Below are 19251 nucleotides of genomic sequence, written 5' to 3' on the forward strand. Positions count from 1 at the left end.
ACTGATCATCAGTGAGGCACTTTTAAAATTAACTCATCTTTGACTGCCCAGAGAGACATGACGTATTTGTAGTGAAATGAGCAAAGTCTTGACTTTGGCAGATGCTCAGTGCATCACTCTCCCATCTGGGACCCCTACACTGAGAGTGGCCTGAAGAGTGGACAAGTATGAGGCAAAGTCTGGAAACCAGGCAGATCTTTACCATGGCTGAGGAGTCAATGGCTACTTGGTGTAGAGAAGAAGAGAGAGGGGAGGCATGGAAAGTGTCTTAAAATGGATCTACAGAAAAAGGCAGAACCAACCTCAATGAAGGGAAAACATCATGTTAGTATCAGGCAATAGTTTCTAAGGTAAGAATTACTAGACAAGGGAAGGTGGTGAATTTTTCTTCCCTGGCAATGGCTTAAGAGAGGTTACATGATCAGGAGGAAACTTTAAAAATTAAATCAGGAGGCATTGCTAGGTTAAACTTACCTTGACATTACCTTATAGTTGGAGACTAAGATATGATAAAGGAATGATAAAGAAGAGATTTTTACAGATTTTCTGGAAACTATAAGACAGACGAAGAACCCAGAATGGGATTGGGAGAGTATCTGCAGAAGATAGTCACAGGAATCAAAAGGGGAAGAGTTTGAGATATGGATAAAAGGGAATGAAATGATCCCATATTTCCAAGATATTTTGGGGCACATGACCTGCTGTTGTATATAAGCACATGATGACCCCACAATATGATTCCTGAAAGTCTAAAAATTCACCCATGGACGGAAACTCTAGGGAGCAATTTTTAACCTTACTTGTTCAGTGGAGCCAATTAACAGTCTAGTGAAGCCTATGGACCCTTTTCAGTATGTTTTTACATGCACGAAACAAAATACTTAGATTATGAAAACTTATCAAAATATTAGAAAAACAAATCTGTGATATATAGATAGTATGACACATTAAAGAACCAGATCTAACAGTGGATCTAATAACTATTTCATTTTCAAAGTAGTGTTAAACACAAATTATTACCTCTAAAGATGTTACAAAAGATATCTACAAGTATCAACTAATAAGAAAAAAAATGTGATTTCTATTTGTGACAAAGACACAGGTATTGCTAGTACTACTGTGGTTTGTTGCCTACATTCATAACTGAAGGAAGTGCTAAATGTTAGTTAACTAAATATTTAGTTAAACATTAGTTAACATTTTCCCCATGCAAATTCAAGGATCCCCTAAATTCTATACACATTCAGTCTAAGGACCCCAGGTTAAGGAAGACTAGTAAGAAGAAGACTAGTAAGGATCCCTTGAGTGACCACAGTAGGGAATACACAGTAGGGAGTAGCTGGGGACTGGGGACCACTAATTGGATCAGAAATTAAATGACTCATGTTATAGATTGGGGTCTGGTGAGAGTCTACGATATTCCCTACCCCCTGTAACTGCTTGGGCATTCAATGCACTTTCTTTTTAATCTGACATGAAACCATCATCCCAGAGAGGATGAAGGTAGTAAATAAAATTTCTTGACTTAAAATTTTCCCTGCCATTTACTATTATTGACCTGGAGAACCGTTCTACTAGGAGAGTTTCCCAAGGAGAAGAGTGAAAATCTTTGAGCAAGGATGGAGTTAGGACTGAGTTCTGGAACACTGTAGGCTTGAGAGAGGGTGTGAACCTAAGGTGCATTCTCCACCGCATTTACCCAGCATGTGTTGTTCGTTCAGAAAAAAAGGAATGTTTTCCAGTTAAGTTAAGTTCTGGGGATTTCATGCCCCACTTTCCTTTCTTGTGACAGTTTACAATGATTATCAGAGTAGAACGGATATCAGAAAATGGCCCAAATTTACATTTGATATTTTTCACACCTAGTGTGATAGAGTGAATACTTAGTCTCAATACCTGTTTTTTCTTTTTTGTGGTACGCAGGCCTCTCACTGTTGTGGCCTCTTCCGTTGCAGAGCACAGGCTCCAGACGCGCAGGCTCAGCAGCCATGGCTCACGGGCCTAGCCGCTCCGCGGCATGTGGGATTTTCCCGGACCGGGGCACGAACCCGTGTCCCCTGCATTGGCAGGTGGACTCTCAACCACTGCGCCACCAGGGGAGGCACTCAATACTTGTTTTTTTTTAAACATCTTTATTGGAGTATAATTGTTTTATAATAGTGTGTTAGTCTCTGCTTTAAAACAAAGTGAATCAGTTATACATACACATATGTTCCCATATCTCGTCCCTCCTACATCTCCCTCCCTCCCACCCTCCTTATCCCACCCCTCTAGGTGGTCACAAAGCACCAACCTGATCTCCCTGTGCTATGTGGCTGCTTCCCACTAGCTATCTATTTTACATTTGGTAGTGTATATATGTCCATGCCACTCTCTCACTTTGTCATAGCTTACCCTTCCCCCTCCCCATATCCTCAAGTCCATTCTCTAGTAGGTCTGTGTCTTTATTCCTGTCTTACCCCTAGGTATTTCATGACATTTTTTTTCTTATATTCCATATATATGTGTTAGCATACGGTATTTGTCTTTCACTTTCTGACTTACTTCACTCTGTATGACAGACTCTAGGTCTATCCACCTCACCACAAATAACTCAATTTCGTTTCTTTTTATGGCTGAGTAATATTCCATTGTATATATGTGCCACATCTTCTTTACCCATTCATCCGATGATGGACACTTAGGTTGTATCCATCTTCTGGATACTGTAAATAGAGCTGCAATGAACATTTTGGTACATGACTCTTTTTGAATTATGGTTTTCTCAGAGTATATGCCTAGTAGTGGGATTGCTGGGTCATACAGTAGTTCTATTTGTAGGTTTTTAAGGAACCTCCATACTCTTCTCCATAGTGGCTGTACCAATTCACATTCCCACCAGCAGTGCAAGAGTGTTCCCTTTTCTCCACACCCTCTCCAGCATTTATTGTTTCTAGATTTTTTGATGATGGCCAATCTGACCCGTGTGACAGGATATCTCATTGTAGTTTTGATTTGCATTTCTCTAATGATTAATGATGTTGAGCATTCTTTCATGTGTTTGTTGGCAATCTGTATATCTTCTTTGAAGAAATGTCTATTTAGGTCTTCTGCCCAATTTTGGATTGGGTTGTTTGTTTTTTTGTTATTGAGCTGCATGAGCTACTTATAAATTTTGGAGACTAATCCTTTGTCAGTTGCTTCATTTGCAAATATTTTCTCCCATTCTGAGGGTTGTCTTTTGGTCTTGTTTATGGTTTCCTTTGCTGTGCAAAAGCTTTTAAGTTTCATTAGGTCCCATTTGTTTATTTTTGTTTTTATTTCCATTTCTCTAGGAGGTGGGTCCAAAAGGATCTTGCTGTGATTTATGTCATAGAGTGTTCTGCCTATGTTTTCTTCAAAGAGCCTGATAGTTTCTGGTCTTACATTTAGGTCTTTAATCCATTTTGAGCTTATTTTTGTGTATGGTGTTAGGGAGTGTTCTAATCTCATACTTTTACATGTACCTGTCCAGTTTTCCCAGCACCACTTTTTGAAGAGGCTCTCCTTTCTCCACTGTACATTCCTGCCTCCTTTATCAAAGATAAGGTGACCATATGTGCATGGGTTTATCTCTGGGCTTTCTATCCTGTTCCATTGATCTATCTTTCTGTTTTTGTGCCAGTACCACACTGTCTTGATTACTGTATCTTTGTAGTATAGTCTGAAGTCAGGGAGCCTGATTCCTCCAGCTCTGTTTTTCGTTCTCAAGATAGCTATGGCTATTCGGGGTCTTTTGTGTTTCCATAAAAAGTGTGAAATTTTTTGTTCTAGTTATGTGAAAAATGCCTGTGGTAGCTTGATAGGGATTGCATTGAATCTGTAGATTGCTTTGGGTAGTAGAGTCATTTTCACAATGTTGGTTCTTCCAATCCAAGAACATGGTATATCTCTCCATCTATTTGTATCATCTTTAGTTTCTTTCATCAGTGTCTTATAATTTTCTGCATACAGGTCTTTTGTCTCCTTAGGTAGGTTTATTCCTAGATATTTTATTCTTTTTGTTACAACGGTAAATGGGAATGTTTTCTTGATTTCACTTTCAGATTTTTCATCATTAGTGTATAGGAATGCCAGAGATTTCTGTGCATTAATTTTGTTACCTGCTACTTTAACAAATTCATTGATTGGCTCTAGTAATTTTCTGGTAGCATCTTTAGGATTCTCTATGTATAGTATCATGTCATCTGCAAACAGTGACAGCATTACTTCTTCTTTTCCCATTTGGATTCCTTTTATTTCCTTTTCTTCTCTGATTGCTGTGGCTAAAACTTCCAAAACTATGCTGAATAAGAGTGGTAAGAGTGTGCAACCTTGTCTTGTTCCTGATCTTAGTGGAAATGCTTTCAGTTTTTCACCATTGAGGATGATGTTGGCTGTGAGTTTGTCATATATGGCCTTTATTATGTTGAGGAAAGTTCCCTCTATGCCTACTTTCTGCAGGGTTTTTATCATAAATGGGTGTTGAATTTTGTCGAAAGCTTTCTCTGCATCTATTGAGATGATCATATGGTTTTTCTCCTTCAATTTGTTAATATGGTAAATCACGTTGATTGATTTGCATATATTGAAGAATCCTTGCATTCCTGGAATAAACCCCACTTGATCATGGTGTATGATCCTTTTAATGTGCTGTTGGATTCCGTTTGCTAGTATTTTGTCGAGGATTTTTGCATCTATGTTCATCAGTGATATTGGCCTGTAGTTTTCTTTCTTTGTGACATCCTTGTCTGGTTTTGGTATCAGGGTGATGGTGGCCTCGTAGAATGAGTTTGGGAGTGTTCCTCCCTCTGCTATATTTTGCGGGAGTTTGAGAAGGACAGGTGCTAGCTCTTCTCTAAATGTTTGATAGAATTCGCCTGTGAATCCATCTGGTCCTGGGCTTTTGTTTGTTGGAAAATTTTCAATCACAATTTCAATTTCAGTGCTTGTGATTGATCTGTTCTTATTTTCTATTTCTTCCTGATTCAGTCTTGGCAGGTTGTGCATTTCTAAGAAGTTGTCCATTTCTTCCAGGTTGTCCATTTTATTGGCATAGCATTGCTTGTAGTAGTCTCTTAGGATGCTTTGTGTTTCTGCAGTGTCAGTTGTTACTTCTCCTTGTTCATTTCTAATGTTATTGATTTGAGTCCTCTCCATCTTTTTCTTGAGGAGTCTGGCTAATGGTTTATCAATTTTGCTTGTCTTCTCAAAGAACCAGCTTTTAGTTTTATTGATCTTTGCTATTGTTTTCTTTGTTTCCATTTCATCTATTTCTTATCTGAGGTTTATGATTTCTTTCCTTCTAACTTTGGGTTTTGTTTGCTCTTCTTTCTCTAGTTCTTTTATGTATAAGGTTAGATCGTTTATTTGAGATTTTTCTTGTTTCTTGAAGTAGGCTTGTATAGATATAAACTTTCCTCCTAGAACTGCTTTTTCCTCATCCCATAGGTTTTGGATCATTGTGTTTGCATTGTCATTTATCTCTAGGAATTTTTTGATTTCCACTTTGATTTCTTCAGTGATCTCTTGGTTAATAAAAACGTATTGTTTATCCTCCATGTGTTTGTGTTTTTTACATTTTTTTCCCTGTAATTGATTTCTAATCTCATAGCACTGTAGTCAGAAAAGATGCTTGATATGATTTCAGTTTTCTTAAATTTATTGATGCTTGATTTGTGACCCAATATATGATCTATCCTGGAGAATGTTCCGTGTGCACTTGAGAAGAAAATGTAATCTGCTGTTTTTGGATGGAATATCCTATGAATATCAATTAAATGTATCTGGTCTATCGTGTCATTTAAAGCTTGTGTTTCCTTATTAATTTTCTGTTTGGATGATCTGTCTATTGGTGTAAGTCAGGTGTTAAATTCCCCCAATATTACTGTGTTGCTGTTGATTTCCTCTTTTCTACCTGTTAGCAGTTGCCTTATGTATTGAGGTGCTCCTATGTTGGGTGCATACATATTTATAATTGTTATATCTTCTTCTTGAATTGAGCCCTTGATCATTATGTAGTGTCCTTCCTTGTCTCTTGTAACATTCTTTATTTTAAAGTCTGTTTTATCTGATATGAGTATTGCTACTCCAGCTTTCTTTTGATTTCCTTTTGCATGGAATATCTTTTTCCATCCCCTCACTTTCAGTCTGTATGTGTCCCTAGGTCTGAAGTGGATCTCTTGTAGACAGCATATATATGGGTCTTGTTTTTTTATCCATTCAGCGAGCCTGGGTCTTTTGCTTGGAGCATTGAATCCATTCACGTTTAAGTTAATTATCTATATGGATGTTCCTATAACCATTTTCTTAATTGTTTTGGGTTTGTTTTTGTAGGTCCTTTTCTTCTCTTGTGTGTCCCACTTAGAGAAGTTCCTTTAGCATTTGTTGTAGTGCTGGTTTGTTGGTGCTGAATTCTCTTAGCTGTTGCTTGTCTGTAAAGCTATTGATTTCTCCATCGAATCTGAATGAGATTCTTGCTGGGTAGAATAATATTGGTTGTAGGTTCTTCCCTTTCATCACTTTAAGTATATCATGCCACTCCCTTCTGGCTTGTAGAGTGTCTGCTGAGAAATCAGCTGTTAACCTTAAGGGAGTTCCCCTGTATGTTGTCATTTTTCCCTTGCTGTTTTCAATAATTTTTCTTTGTTGTTAATTTTTGCTGATTTGATTTCTTGTGTCTTGGCATGTTTCTCCTTGGGTGTATCTGGCACTCTCTTAGCTTCCTGGACTTGGGTGGCTATTTCCTTTCTCATGTTAGGGAAATTTTTGACTATAATCTCTTCAAATATTTTTTCAGGTCCTTTATCTCTCTCTTCTCTTGCTGGGACCCCTATAATGTGAATGTTGTTGCATTTAATATTGTCCCAGAGGTCTCTTAGGCTGTCTTCATTTCTTTTCATTCTTTTGTCTTTATTCTGTTCTGCAGCAGTGAATTCCACCATTCTGCCTCCAGGTCACTTATCCATTCTTCTGCCTCAGTTATTCTGCTATTGGTTCCTTCTAGTGTATTTTCATTTCAGTTATTGTATTGTTCATCTCTGTTTGTTTGTTCTTTAATTTTTCTAGATCTTTGTTAAACATTGCATCTTCTCGGTCTTTGCCTCCATTCTTTTTCTGAGGTCCTGGATCATCTTCACTATCATTATTCTGAATTTTTTTCTGGAAGGTTGCCTATCTCCACTTCATTTCACTTTTTTGCTGGGGTTTTATCTTATTCCTTCATCTGGTACATAGCCCTCTGCCTTTTCATCTTGTCTATCTTTCTATGAATGTGGTTTTTGTTCCACAGGCTGCATTATTATAGCTCTTCTTGTTTCTGCTCAATTCAGCTTTTTTTTTACATAAGATTTTTTTACTTTATGTTCATTTATTATTTTATTGGTATAATTGCATTTTTCTACCATTTTATTTGGGCCATTTTATTTATTCCAATTTTTCTATTTTTTTCTCATTCTTGTCAACTTTTGGCTTGGTAGTGGTTTTTACTTCTCTTTATCTTATTTTCCCCTCATTTTGAAGTTATATGCTCTATTCTTTTATCATTCTTATATAAATTTTAACATGCATACTAACTCAACAAAATCTGCAATTAATCACGAACGTTACACTCCTTCTGAGCAATACAGTTATCTTTGATCACTTTAACTCTGACATTTGCCTCCCTACTTATCCAGAAATTAATTCTGTATTCTTATTTGGCACAAAACTCAGGAGTTCATATGATTATTGTTTTTTTTACATCAATTTCTGTTTAGATTTGCCCACATATTTCTTTTCATTCTCCTGTGCTTTCACTATTCTTGCATTGCAGACCTTCCTCCAGGGATCATTTCCTTCTATAGGAAGTGTGTCCTTGAAAAGTTCTTTTAAAGAGTATCTACTGGTAGTGCATGCTCTAAGCTCATTTTTATCTGGACATTCTTATTTTGCCTTCATTTTTTACTATAGAATTATACAGACATACTTCAGAGACAGTATGGTTTCCAGATCACCACAATAAAGTGAGTCATACAAATTTTTAGGTTTCCCAGTACATGTAAAAGTTATGTTTACACAATGCTTTAGTCTATTAAGAGTGTGCAACAGCATTATGTCCAAAAGGATGTACATATATTAATTTAAAAATACTTTATTGCTAAAATGCTAGTCATCCTCTGAGCCTTAGCAAGTTGTAGTAGTAACATCAAAGATCACTGATCACAGATCACCATAACAAATATAATAATAATGAAAAACTTTGAAATATTTCAAGAATTACCAAAATGTGATACAGAGACATGAAGTGAACAAATGCTGTTGTAAAAATGACATCAATGGATTTGTTGTATGCAGGGTTGCCGCAAAACTTCAATTTGTAAAAAAGCACATCTGTGAAGTGTGATAAAGAAAAGTGCAATAAAGTGTAGTATATCTGTAATTAAAATAATTTTAAAATATCTTTTGGGATATGTATTACTGCTTTATTCCTCTCCCCTATATATTCATTACTTTGTCCTTTTACACTCATTTTTTTCTTTCACATATATTTTAGTATCAGCTTGTTAGGTTCTCTAAAAAATAAGTATCATTTTGGTGCTTTGGCTGAGAGTGAACTGAATGTAGAGATCAGTGTGTGGAAGAACTGCCATCAATACTGATTCTCTGTGCATCTCTGGGTCCTGTGAAATCCATTGGCATAGACTTGGCAGGTATTTTCTCCTCAGCTTCATGTTGGGTCCATGTGTGCCTCTCTGTTTCTGTAGGTCCCTTTATGCTGCAATATGTTCTTTTTCTTCAAAAGTATTGCACATTTTTTCTTAGATTTGTTCATAGGTAATGACTGTTATTATTTTCTTTTTTTGGTTACTATCATAAATGGTGTATTTTTTTTACATTAAACTTTCTAATTTTCTATTTGGTTATTTCTCATGTAGAACTTATGTCTTGTCATTTACTGAACTCTTATGTGTGTTCTAAATGGTTTTTGATTGATTTATATTTTTTTGATGAACAATTGTATTTTTGTAAACAAGAACATTTTTCTCTTCCTTCCAATATTTACACCTCTTGTTTTTTCTTGTTTTATTTATTGTCTAGGACCTATTACTGCAAAATATACTTGAAGACTGGCAAATTTGTCTTGTTCCTGACTTTTATATGACTACTTCTAATGTTTTTCCATTCAGTATAATGCTTGTTTTAAGTTACCTGTAGAAATTTTATTTTATTTTTTTAGATTAAGGGAGCTTTTTTGTACTATTAGCTGACCATAGTTTGCAGGTAGTTGTGTGACGTGTGCAGGGCATATTTTAGATCAGAGACAAGTGTTGAATTTTCCCAAGAGCCTTTTCTGTATTGCATCAGTCAGTATTGTCATAATAATATTGCATAACAACCACCACTAGATTCAATGGCTTAATAAAACAAATATATTTCTCATTCACACACAATCCAGCTTTGTTGTGGCTTGACTAAGCTTAAGGCTCAATCCAGGACTGTTCCAAATGTCTCATTCTTCTAAGGCCAGCAGTCTAGACAGGGTATATTCTTCTATGATGATGGCAGTAGTGTAAGAGGGGAGAAGGAGAAACAAGTGATACCCCATAAGACCTAGGCTTAGAACACTCCTACATCTGTCCAATTCCCATTAGCTAAAGCAAGTCACATGGTTGAGCCCAACAACAATGAAGATGGGAGAGATGCACATTGCCTCTGGAGGAAGGAACTCAAAGTCACATAACAAGAAGTGTGGATACAGGTATGCATACAAAACTGGGAAGAAGAATGCAATAGATCACATGCATCCATTGAGATATTTATAGATTCTATGTCCCACCCTAGTATGTTATGTAATTATATTAATAGACTTTCAGTTGTTGAAACATCCTTACAAGCCTGGAATAAACCCTGCTTGTCTTTTTTTTTTTTTTTTTGGTACACGGGCCTCTCACTGTTGTGGCCTCTCCCATTGCAGAGCACAGGCTCTGGATGCGCAGGCTCAGTGGCCATGGCTCACGGGCCCAGCCGCTCCACGGCATGTGGGATCTTCCCGGACCGGGGCATGAACCCGTATTCCCTGCATTGGCAGGCAGACTCTCAACCACTGCGCCACCAGGGAAACCCACCCTGCTTGTCTTAATTCATTATTATTGTTATAATTAAGTGATAGATTTTGATTTTCTAAAATTACTCCTATGATTAATAGTTTTTCACTCATGATTGTGGAAAAAGGGAAGATAGGACTCACTTCTGGGTGGGAGCTGGTAAAAGTTTGTTTCATGGGAAGGAGAATTTCCCATTTCACTGAAGATAGGTAGCCACCTGGGACTTTGTGCTTCCTCTGGCTGTAGTGTGTAATTTCCTGCTTTGGTGTAAAAGTAGGTACCTTGTTCCTGCTACTTAGCACAGATAGGGGAAAAGGAGGGTCCAACAACTGAATGACTCCCTGTTATGTGTTAAATTGTGTCCACCCAGAATTCATATGTTGAAACCCTAACCTCCAGTAACTCTGAATGTGACCTTATTTGGAAATAGGTTAATTTCAGATACAATTAGTTAAGATGAGGTCATCAGAGTGGGCCCCTATCCAATATGTCTGGCATTCTTATAAAAAGGGGAAATTTGGACATAGACATGAACCCAGGGAGAATGCCATGTGAAGATGAAGGCAGAGATCAGGGTGATCATTCTACAAATCAGAAACACCAAATATTGCTGGAAAATCACCAGAAGCTAGGGGAGAGGCACAGAACAGATTCTTCCTCACCGGTCTCAGAGGGAACCAACCTTGTTGAACTCTAGATCTTGTTCTTCTAGCCTCCAGAACTGTAAGGCAAAAATTTTCTCTTGTTTAAACATCCATTTTGTGGAGCTTATGGCAGCCCTAGGAAGCAAATATATCCTTTTCCTCAAAATAATCACACTGGCAAATGCTTGAGAACCCTTGCTCATTCCTGTGTCTATTAATTCTTAGCTTGGAGTTTTCTAAAACTTCTACTTCTGTAGTTTTTTCTCTGCCTGTGTTTTTGGTTGATGTTGCTTCCAATCATTTTTTCCTTCATAGATATGACTCATTAACTCTCTAGTCAACTTTTTTTTTTTACATCTTTATTGGAGTATAATTGCTTTACAATGGTGTGTTAGTCTCTGTTTTATAACAAAGTGAATCAGCTACACATATACATATGTTCCCATATCTCCTCCCTCCCGCGTCTCCCTCCCTTCCACTCTCCCCATCCCACCCCTCTAGGTGGTCACAAAGCACCGAGCTGATCGCCCTGTGCTATGCAGCTCCTTCCCACTAGCTATCTATTTTACGTTTGGTAGTGTATATATGTCCATGCCACTCTCTCGCTTTGTCACAGCTTACCCTTCCCCCTCCCCGTATCCTCAAGTCCACTGTCTAGTAGGTCTGTGTCTTTATTCCTGTCTTACCCCTAGGTTCTTCATGACATTTTTTCCCTTAAATTCCATATATGTGTGTTAGCATACGGTATTTTTCTTTCTCTTTCTGACTTACTTCACTCTGTATGACAATCTCTAGGTCCATCCACCTCATTACAAATAGCTCAATTTCGTTTCTTTTTATGGCTGAATAATATTCCATTGTATATATGTGCCACATCTTCTTTATCCATTCATCTGATGATGAACATAAGTGTCTAGTCAACATTTTTAATCAAGTGATGTTAGTCTCTTTTTCCAGGTTGTTATAGACTTATTCAACTTTCTATATATTTTTCTGTCTTTCTTGCAGTTTGGGGTCATCTGTTCCAGAGATGACATATACACATTCCAGAGATTAGGACCTGATATCTTTTGGTGGCCATTATTTAGCCTACTACAATCCTCTTTTAAAACCACTTGTAATAAGTTAAACATTCACTTCTGTATTTTTTCAGTCCTCATATAGTTCATATATAGTCTCTCACTCTGTATTTGAATCGAATACATCTAGGCTAGCTTTGGTGTTTGATAATATTTTCAACAAATATTACTCTTTATTTTAGTATCCTGGATATCTAGCTATCATTTAGGTGGAAAGTGGTGATTAAAAGCATTTGAGAGTCTATATGATATGTTAAAATTATATTTTATACATACTGATTTTGTTTAAAACACTTATTATTCAGCCTAATAATATTGGAAGAAAATGTGGGTTCTGCCTATAAAATTCTATATTATTCTACGGTATTATATCAAAACTTAATATTTACTTAGAGGTGATACTTTTTATACTTCTATTTTTTTAAATCACAATAATCTTTACCTAGACTCTTTAAAAAAATAATATTACTGCTGAAATTGGGATCACTTTATTTAAATTTAAAACATTTATACATTTTTTAAGGTTACTTTCCATTTACAGTTACTACAAAATATTGGCTATATTCCCCAAGTTGTACAATATGTCCTTGAGCCTATCTTACACCAAATAATGTGTTCCTCCCACTCCTCCCTCCTAATAATGCCCCTTCCCCATCCCCACTGGTAACCACTAGTTTGTTCTCTATATCTGAGTCCAGAGAAGAGATCTTTTTAAAGAAGTGTTGAGTGAAAGAAGAAACAGAATGAGGCCAACTGCATAATGCCATTTATGTAAATGAAATCACAAGTACTAGTAGAGTAACATTTCATATTTTACAAAGATGCATATGTACATATTCTAGTACATGATCAAAAACATTAGCTTGGGAGCCTGTGTGGGTCAGGAATTAAAGGGAAATGACAAGATATCAGCCTTGTACAAACTGATGATGAAAGTGGACTATGAACCAAGGACTATGGTCAATTCAACCTTTGGTTCCTGAGGTTAAGAAATACCTCTTCTCCATCTTCTTCTTCAGCCCCTGTCCTTCCTCCACCTGCCTTTCATATCTGGGTGTCTGCACTCTGTGTCTCTGCTTCTTCACCCCCCACTCACCCATGTGCCTCTTCAGGCTGGTTTCCAGGCCTGTAATCCCCCACAAACTGCTCTTCTGAAAGTCATCATTGACTTCCATATGGCTGGATTCACTGGGCATTTTAAATTTATATTTCTCTTCATTTTTACAATTAAGGTTAAATTAACTCATCCTTTTAAGTGTATAGTTCTGTTGGACAGATACATGGAGTCATCTATCATGGATGGCTTTATTTTCAACACACTAGTCAAGATATAAAATGGTTTTACTGCAATCTCAAAATTCCTTCATGATACCCCTTTGTAATCATTCCCACTCTCAGAGCCTGGCAAGAACTGACCTGTTATCTGTACCTGTAATTTTATCTTCTTGAGAATGTCACATAAATTGATCCATACAGCATGCAGTCGTTTTTTAAAAAACATTAAAAATTTTTATACAGTTTTAAAGGTTACTTTCCATTTACAGTTATTACAAAATATTGGCTATATTCCCCTTGTTGTACAATATATCCTTGAGCTTACCTTACACCCAATAGTTTGTGCCTCCCACTCCTCCACCCCTATATTGACCCTCCCTACCCCTCCCCACTGGTAACCACTAGTTTGTTCTCCCTATCTGTGAGACTGCTTCTTTTTTTGTTATGTTCACTAGTTTGTTGAATTTTTTAGATTCCAGATACAAGTAATACACAGTATTTTTCTTTCTCTGTCTGACTTGTTTCACTTAGCATAATGTCTTCCAAGTCCATCCATGTTGTTGCAAATGGCAAAATTTTGTTCTTTTTAATGGCTGAATAGTATTCCATTGTATATATACACCACATCTTCTTTAGTGATTCATCTGTTGATAGACACTTAGGTTGCTCCCATATCTTGGCAATTGTAAATAACGCTGTTGTGAACATTGGGGTGCATGTATGTTTTTGAATTAGTGTTTTGGGTTTTTTGTGGGGTTTTTTTGTATATATACCCAAGAGTGGAATTACTGGGTCATATAGTAGTTCTATTTTTAGTTTCTTTACAAACCTCCATACTGTTTTCCACAGTGGCTGCACCAATTTTCATTCCCACCAACAGTGTACAGGTGTTCCCTTTTCTCCACATCCTCACCAATGTTTGTTATTTGTGTTCTTTTTAATGATAGCCATTCTGACAGGTGTGAAGTGGTATCTCATTGTGGTTTTGATTTGAATTTCCCTGATGACTAACAATGTTGAGCATCTTTTCATGTGCCTGTTGGCCATCTGCATTTCCTCTTTGGAAACATGTCTATTCAGCCCATTAAAATTTTTTTTTATGTTGAGTTGTATGAGCTGTTTATATATGTTGGATATTAGTCCCTTATCAGTCATATCATTTCCAAATATTTTCTCCCATTCAGTAGGTTGTCTTTTCATTTTGTTGATAGTTTCCTTTGTAGTGCAAAAGCTTTTAATTAGGTCCTATTTGTTTATTTTTGCTTTTATTTCCTTTACTTTTGGAGATGGATCCATAAAATATATTGCAATTTTTATCAAAGAGTGCTCTCCTTATGTTTTCCTCTAGGAGTTTTAGAATAACCAGTCTTACATTTAGGTCTTTAGTTCATTTCGAGTTTATTTTTGTATATGGTGTTAGAGAATGTTCTAATTTCATTCTTTCACATGTAGCTGTTCAGTTTGCCCAGCACAACTTACTGAAGAGACTGTCTTTTCTCCGTTGTGTATTTTTGCCTCCTTCTTCATAGATTAATTGACCACAAGTGTGTGGGTTTATTTCTGGGCTCTCTATTCTTTTCCATTGATCTATGTGCCTGTTTCTGTACTGGTACCATGCTGTTTTGATTACTATAGGTTTGTAGTATAGTCTAAAGTCAGAGAGCATGATTCCTCCAGCTCTGGTCTTCTTTCTGAAGATTGTTTTGGTTATTGGGAGTCTTTTGTATTGCTGTATAAATTTTAAAATTATTTGTTCTAGTTCTGTGAAAAATACCATTGGCATTTTGATAGGGATTGCAATGAATCTGTAGGTTGCCTTAGGTACTATGGTCATTTTAACAATATTGATTCTTCCAATCCAAGAACATGGTATATCTTTCCATCTATTTGTGTCATCTTCAATTTTTTTAATCAGTGTCTAATTGTTTTTGGAGTACAGGTCTTTTGCTTCCTTATGTAGGTTTATTTCTAGGTATTCTATTCTTTTTGATGTGATAGTAAATGGAATTGTTTACTTAATTTCTCTTTATGATACTACATTTTTAGTGTATAGAAATACATCAGATTTTTTGTATATGTATATATTTTTTGTATATTAATTTTGTATCCTTCAAATTTACTGAAATCACTGATGAGCTCTAGTAGTTTTCTTGTGACATCTTTAGGATTTTCTATGTATAGTAACATGTCATCTGCAAATAGTGACAGTTTTACTTCTTCCTTTCCCATTTGGATTCCTTTTATTTATTTTTTCTTCTCTGATTGCTATTGCTAGAACTTCTAAAACTATGTTGAATAAGAGTGGTGAGAGTAGGCACCCTTGTCTTGTTCCTGATCTTAGAAGAAATGCTTTCAACTTTTCAACATTGAGTAGGATGTTAGCTGTAGGTTTGTCATATATGGCCCTTATTATGTTGAGGTATGTTACCTTTTTGCCTGCTTTCTGGAGAGTTTTTATCATAAATGGATGTTGAATTTTACCAAAAGCTTTTTCTGCATCTATTTGATAAACATATAGTTTTTATTCTTCAACTTGTTAATGTGGTGTATCACACTGACTGATTTGCAGATATTGAAAAATCCTTGCATCTGTGGGAGATATTATCCCACTTGATCATGGTATATGATCCTTTTAGTGTATAGTTGGACTTGGTTTGCTAGTATTTTGTTGAGGATTTTTACACCTGTTCATCAGTGATATTGGCCTAACATGCAATCTTTTTGTCCAAATTGTTGTGTGTATCAATAGCCTGTTCCTTTTTATGACTTAGTAGTATTCCATTTATGGATGGACCACAGTTTGTTTATTCATTCACCTGTTGAAGGACATTTGGATTGTTTCCATGTTTGGGTGATTACAAATAAAGCTGCTATAAACATTTGCATACAGGCTTTTGTGTAAACATATATTTTCATTTCTCTGGATAGAAATCAAGAAATGGAGTGGCTGGATCATATGGTAGGTATATGTTTATCTCAAAAGAAACTGGGTATTATTATTATTATTATTGTGGTTCGCAGGCCTCTCACTGCTGCGGCCTCTCCCGTTGTGGAGCACAGGCTCCGGATGCGTAGGCTCAGTGGCCATGGCTCACGGGCCCAGCTGCTCTGTGGCATGTGGGATCCTCCCGGACCGGGGCATGAACCCGTGTCCCCTGCATCAGCAGGCGGACTCTCAACCACCATGCCACCAGGGAAGCCCAGAAATCGGGTATTTTTGAGTTTTCATTTTACTAGACTTCTCAGCATCATGCACCTTGTTGACCTCTCCTTTCTGTGAGGCCACTTCTTCTAGTTTCTCCCTTTCCCTCTTTCTCCTTCCTCCCCATCCTCACAACCCCCTCACCACCACCACCACCACCACCACCACCACCCTGTCCTGACTTGGATGGAAAGTTTCACTGGCTCAGGCCTAGACTCTCTGTCTTCCCTTCCTCTGGGTGATCACAGCAGTTCTGTGGCTGGAAATACTGTCTCTGGGCTGTGGCCTACACATTTATAACTCTACCCTGACCTCTTCTAAACCCCAGGCTCATGAATCCAGCTATGCATGTGCCACCAAAACAGAGCTTTCTCCTAAGACTCTCAAAGTGTTGATGTCCTCAGTGCTCTGTTCCACCTCACCTGCTTCTTGTTTGGTTTTTCCCACCAAAGTAAATACAACTCCACTTACCCAGGTGCTTAAAACAAAAACCACAGAGCTATTCTTTGTATTCTCCTTGTAGTTATTTTCTATTGTTGCCTAACAAATTACCACAAAGTTAGTGACTTAAAACAACAGCCATTTATCATCTCACAGTTTCCCTGGGTCATAAGTTGGCACAGTGGGGCTCAGCTGGTTCCCCTGCTCCAGATCTCACAGGACCTAAATCAAAGTGTTGCATTCCTCTCTGGAGGCTCTGCAGAAGTCTATACTTCCAAGCCCATTCAAGTTGTTGGAAGAATCTAGTTCCTTGCAATTGTTGGGCTAAGGTACTTATTTTCTCACTTGTTGCAGCCAGGCACCATTCACAGCTCCTAGAAACCTCTCTTTGTTCCTTGCACATGGCTCCCTACACCTCTGAACAAGCAACAGCATGTGGAACTCTTCTCATAATTGGAATTTCTCTGTCTTCCCCTCGTGCTTCATCTTTCTGACTCCAGCAGGAGAATGTTCTCTGCTTATGGGATAATCCAGGATAATCTCCCTATTTTATCCACCTGGATAATCCAGGATAATCTCCCTATATTTTCTCTACCAGTAACCCTGTTGTGAGTTGGTTTGTGTCTCCTCCAATGGTATATTGAAGTCTTCACCGCTGGTACCTGGAAATGTGACCTTATTTGGAAATATGATCTATGCATATGTAATCAAGATGAGGTCAGATGAGGAGTAGAGTGAGCTCTTAATCCAATATGACAGGTGTCCTAATAAAAAGAGACTCAGAGACAAAGAAACACAGAGAGGAGAATGCCATGTGAAGACATGCACAGAGGAAAGATGGCCATGTGATGACAGAGACAGAAATTGGAGTTATAGAGCTGCAAGCCAAGGAATGCCAAGGAATGCTGGTAACAACCAGAAGCTAGGAGGGAAAGCATGGCCCTGCTGATACCTTGATTTCAGCTTTTCTATTGTTTTATGCCAACCAGTTTGTGGTACTTTGTTACACAGCCCTAGAAAACTAATACAAACACCATTTACATCTGCAAAATCCCTTTGACCATGTAAAGTAACATAATCACAGGCTTGGTATCTCATCATATTTATAGTCCTAGGAATTAGGGCTCATCATTCTGCCTACAATTTCTTTTCTACCCAACATGCAGCTAATCCATCACCAAGTCAATTCTTCCTAAAAATAGTTCTCAAATCTATCCATTAATCTCTATCACCATTGAAGCCAAGATACCTTCACCTCCTTCCTGAATTGTAATAAAATTTCCCTAACTGATTTCCTTGTTTTTCCTTTTCCCTATCCTCATAAAATTATTTCTTACAAAACAATAAATACTCATATTATTTTAAGGCATAAATTGGATCATATCATTTGTATCAGTGTAGAATGTATTCAAGGTAATTAAAAGAAAATCTAACTTATGGTGACTTTTTTTTTAAGAGGCTTAGTTTCCTCACATGATAATTCCCAACACAGGCAGTCCAGAGCAGATGCAGAAGTTGAATAACGTTGTGAAGGACCCAGCCACAGAAGTGTAGACATTTCTGCTCTACCATTCTTATATTTACCTTTTCGTCCTCATGGTCACATTATAACTGCTGTGCCTCCAGGCATAATATTTGTGTTCCAGAATGGAAATTAGAGAAGGGTAAAGGACCAAACCACCTGCCAAAACTTACCTTCCTTTTTATTAGGAAATCCAACGATTTCCCAGAAACTCTTCTCATCAGATATAAGTTTATATCTCATCAGCCAGAACTGTATCATATGACTATCCCTAGCTACAAGGGAGGCTTAGGAATTGAGTATTTCAGTAGAGAAAGGCAGGGGAATAAGTACTCCATGAGCCTATCTACATCACCTGCCTCATCACTCTCTTGTTTAGAACATCTCAGTTTGACTTTTTAATGCAGCAAGAATGAAAACCAAATTTCTTTTTAAACAGCCTACACAGCATCTCACCGCCTCTCTAATGTCATTATTCATGCCTCCTTTCCGCTCTCTGGGTGTTTCTAGTTCTTTCCTGACTTGAAGTCTCTATGCATTTCCTTTCGTCTACAGGTAAATTGTATTATTGTCCTCAATTCTTCATTCTGTCCCTGTAAGAAAATGTCCACCCATGCCCTTTGCAGAGCCTTTCCATAGATAAGGGAGGGCATATTTTTGGGCCCTTGAGCTTTGGCTGATAAATGTTAACAGACTTGATGCTACCAGAGACTCTGAATGTTCTGAGAAGTTTTCCTTGACCTCCTCTACCTCTATCATCCACCAGAAGAGCATGTCCCCATAGTTTCTTGGCTCTGAATGAGACACTTGGAGGAGCCCTGAAATCAACACATAACCTGGAGCCAAGCCCAGTTGAGTCCAGTTGAGATCACTCAGACTCCAGCCAAATCCAAGACTTGGAGTGAGAAAAGTAGGTGTTATTGTAAGCTACTGAGATTTTGGTTACAATTGTTGTGCCGCATTAATGCAGCAAAGCCTAACACAATCTGAATTATTCTTTCCGCAA

This window comes from Mesoplodon mirus (genome assembly GCF_964341445.2).
Source record: "Mesoplodon mirus genome assembly, chromosome: 15".
Classification (NCBI taxonomy): domain Eukaryota; kingdom Metazoa; phylum Chordata; class Mammalia; order Artiodactyla; family Ziphiidae; genus Mesoplodon; species Mesoplodon mirus.